We start from the raw sequence: 4,227 nt of genomic DNA on the forward strand, positions 1-4,227 counted from the left end.
CTATTATTGATATTATTAAAACATTATTAAAAATTATTGAAAGAGCTTCTTCATTTTAAATTTCTTCTTGAGGAGCCACTATATTTTCCTGAATTCTAACAACTAATTCCAACAATAAATAGACCAAAATTTCCAAAGGAAAGCAAAATGATGGAAATGCATACATACTTTCTGACACTAGAGAAAGTCATCTTTCAAGTACTCAATTTGAAACTGTATTTGACAGATACTTCATAGATAGTACAATGAAATGAAATAAAAATGTGAGTAATCCAATTATAATCTCCACTTTTAAAAAATAATGATATAGTACTCTAACTGAATAAGAGAAATGTGAATGGCCAAAAGTGAGGGTAAATTCCAAGAAAGAGCAAAAATATTCCAGGGAGCAGTTGATATCATTTCTGTATACGTCAGCCAAAAATATGAATAGCAATGTTAGGAGCATGAGATTAGGATGTGCCATTTTTAATTCCTTACACAGATTATGAGCCTAGAAATGTTTAGGAATTGCCTGGCTGCACACTGCAGTGCTTATATGTAATTTCAGATACTGTGTAGGAAAAAAGAAAACATGTAGGGGCCGGGTAGATGGCTCAGTGGAATAAGCACTTCCCTGGCAAGCGCAAGGGCCTGAGTTCAATCCCCGGTTCTGCCAAAAAAAAAAAAAAAGAAAACATGTCATTAATTTTTGTCTATATATGAGAAGTTTTCACCTGAAAAAATGTATAGGTTAAGTACAGGGCAAATATTTGAAATATTTTATTAAGCCAATGAAAATATGTAAAATTTAATATAATTATAAAATGTAATTCATTTTATCCTCCTTTCAAAAATGTCTAAGTGATAAAAGTTGTGAAGTGTTGTTTTCCAGTTGCTGCAGTCTATTATTTTTCCAACAGATGAAAAATTCCTCAAAAGAATCACCTAAATTCTTTTCACTTTGAAGTTTTTCATCTTTAATTATTTGTCATATTGCAAAGAATAAATCAATATTAAGACTGTTCTACTTACAACCAATGTACAAGTTAGCCCCAGAACTTAATTATATAAAACAAAATTCATTTTATTATGCCCTGCCATATGTGGAAATGAAATTTGCACAAGAATGGACTGACTGGATGAATTTTCTGCTCCTTGAAATGTTTGCTGAGGCTATTTACTGATGCTTCAATAGTATATGATTGGGTTTGGAAGGTCTAAAATAATTCTGCTGACTGTGTAGGGTGGGTAAAGGCTGAGCTCACTTGGGACTGTCAATCAGAAAGCCTATGTATGCTCACTCCATTGTGGCAGTTCCATCATTCTTCGATTTTTCAGATAAAGGATGGACTTCCCCGGTGCAGCTCTCCTAAGTAAAGGGCAGAGCTTCCTGACACTTTCTAAGCTTGTCCTTGAAACCATGCATCAACTTTGACCACCTTTTCTTGAATGTGTATCATAAAGCCCACCTGGATTAGTCTCCACATGTTTATGGAGAAACAGTATCTCATACTGTGGAAGAACTTATGGAGTTGTAGATAATGTTGAGTCAATTTTAGAAAAAGCCTGGAAAATACATTTTGGAAATCTGCTTATTGTTCATGTTCACGCAACAAATGGCCGACAAGTTAGAATGTTAGCTGGAGCCACGAGTGTCTCTGTGAGGGCTTTGTGATGGCTCCCAGGAGGACAGAAACAGAGAAGAACAGAGAGAGACACAGACATGGAACGCTCTGGTGTGAAAGACTTAGGTGGAAAATTAGACTTAAAAAACAGCAAACAGATTGCCATTTATTTCATAAAAATATGTATCCTATCATTAAGAATGTGTATGTTTCATTTGAATGAAAATCCATGAAGTGGAAGATTTATAGCATAGAGCCTAATACAAAGCAGATGGTCAATAAAGATTTCTTTAGTGAGTGAAGGTGTACAAATGTTGACACAAAAAGATTATTTGTATTTGGGAAATAAATAAACAGTAATAAGTAATTTTAAAAATGTAAGCTTTTGTCCATCCTATCCAGTTACCTATTAATCTATGACATCACTTTTCTATAACCTAAATTTAAAAAGCTTAAAAATATACATTCACATCCCTTATCTTATCACTAGCCTCATATTAAAAATGCTTTTAAAAGAACACATCTTTGGCCATCCTTGTCAGTGCAGCAATGCCGGCACCTGCCATCAACATGACTGAGTACCTCCCAGAACCAGTCCAGGCCCAGGCCCAGTATGTGAGTGAGAACTTCCTCCATGCTCTCAGGACTCCCTCCAGACCCAGCCCAAGCCCAGACCCTGCAAGTGTGTGGGAGAGCTTTCACACTCCCGTTTGCCTGCTGCATCCCTCCGGACCTAGCCCAGGCCAGGTGAGTGCACCCTTCTGTCCTGCTCTCTGGACCCGTCCACACTCAGCCTAGGCCTAGTATATAGGCCTGGGGTGAAACTCTGTAGCTGAAGTCCCTGCAGAGAGGCTAGGGGTCAGAACCACCCAGCTAATCTAGGAGCAGAACTTCTTGCCAGAGGTCATAGTAGGTTCACTTCCAAGGGCTGCAGCAGGAAGAAGCTGAGCACAGCAGCCAAACCCAAGCCAGGCACAACTAGATGAATTCAAACTTTGTAGATCTGCACCTGAATTCCAGTAGGTGCTAAGGTTATAATTGCACCAAAGCTCTATACCAAAGGTCAGAGGACAGTGCTATGCAAAATGACAAAGAGAAGGAGCAAAATGCAATCTCAGGCCCCAAGCCCACCCAGAACAAGTGCAGAAGACACTAGCACAGAAGAAATTGGGAATCACACAGCTGAAATGTCTGAATCAATAGCATCTGAAGTAAAGAAACAACTGCAAAAAGGTATAAAGGAACTCAGATCAGAAATAACCTCCGAAATAAAAAAAAGAAATCTCTGAATCAATAGCGTCTGAAGTAAAGAATCAAATGCAGAAACATAAAGAGGAAATCAGACCAGAAATAATCTCTGAAGAAAAAAAAACATGACTGAGCAGATGACCCTCCATGGGACCCTCAAGGGTCACAGTGGCTGGGTAACGCAGGTTGCTACCACCCCACAGTTCCCAGACATGATACTGTCTGCCTCTTGAGACAAGACCATCATCATGTGGAAGCTGACCAGGGATGGAACTAATTCTTGCATCCTTCAGCGTGCTCTGAGGGGTCACTCCCACTTTGTGAGTGATGTCGTCATCTCCTCACATGGCCAGTTTGCCCTCTCTGGTTCCTGGGATGGGACCCTGCACCTCTGGGATCTTACAATGAGCACTACCACAAGACGCTTTGTAGGCCATACCAAGGATGTGCTGAGCGTGGCCTTCTCTTCTGACAACCGGCAGATTGTGTCTGGATCCCGAGACAAAACCATAACGTTATGGATTACTCTGGCTGTGTGCAGACACGCTGTCCAGGATGAGTCTCACCTGGAGTGGGTGTCTTGTGTCCATTTCTCACCCAACAGCAGCCACCCTATCATTGTCTCCTGTGGCTGGGACAAGCTGGTCAAGGTATGGAATTTGGCGAACTGCAAGCTGAAGACCAACCACACTGGCCATACTGGCTATCTGAACACCGTGCAGGGAGGGCTCCCCAGATGCATCCCTCTGTGCTTCTGGAGGCCAGGATGGCCAGACCATGCTGTGGGACCTCAGAGAAGGCAAGCATCTTTACACTTTAGATGGAGGGGACATCATCAATGCCCTGTGCTTCAGCCCTAACCAGTATTGGCTCTGCGCTGCCACCGGCCCCAGCATCAAGATCTGGAACTTGGAGGGCAAGATCGTCGTGAATGAACTGAAGCAAGAAGTTGTCAGTACTAGCAGCAAGGCAGAGCCTCCCCAGGCACCTCTCTGGCCTGGTCTGCTGATGCCCAGACTGGTTGTTGGCTACACAGATAACCTGGTATGAGTGTGGCAGGTGACTACTGGCACCTGCTAGAAACATGCTAGCTTTAAAAAAATAAAAAACTGGCTTTCTAAAAAAAAAAAAGAAGAAAGAAATCCTTTAAAAAGTCTCTATGTACCATGTCAGTTATTTTTTGCATAATATAAAATTAAATGCTCTTTGTAAATTAAAATATTGCAATTAAAAGTAGAAGCAAATTGTTCACTATATCTCTGTATTTAAAACTTGAGAAATTATACAAATTGTAATTTTGACTTGATCTTCAAAAGTTATAGACTTTATACTGTCTTTAAATATATATTTAATATAGAATATATATATATTT

General features: G+C 40.2%; 1 pseudogene; it reads left to right on the forward strand.

Moving 5' to 3' along the window:
- The first annotated feature begins 2,980 nt into the window (after positions 1-2,980).
- Positions 2,981-3,935, forward strand: LOC101566942 (annotated as a pseudogene).
- Positions 3,936-4,227: the final 292 nt, after the last annotated feature.

This window comes from Octodon degus, unplaced genomic scaffold (assembly GCF_000260255.1).
Source record: "Octodon degus isolate 3935 unplaced genomic scaffold, OctDeg1.0 scaffold00038, whole genome shotgun sequence".
NCBI classification, from domain to species: domain Eukaryota; kingdom Metazoa; phylum Chordata; class Mammalia; order Rodentia; family Octodontidae; genus Octodon; species Octodon degus.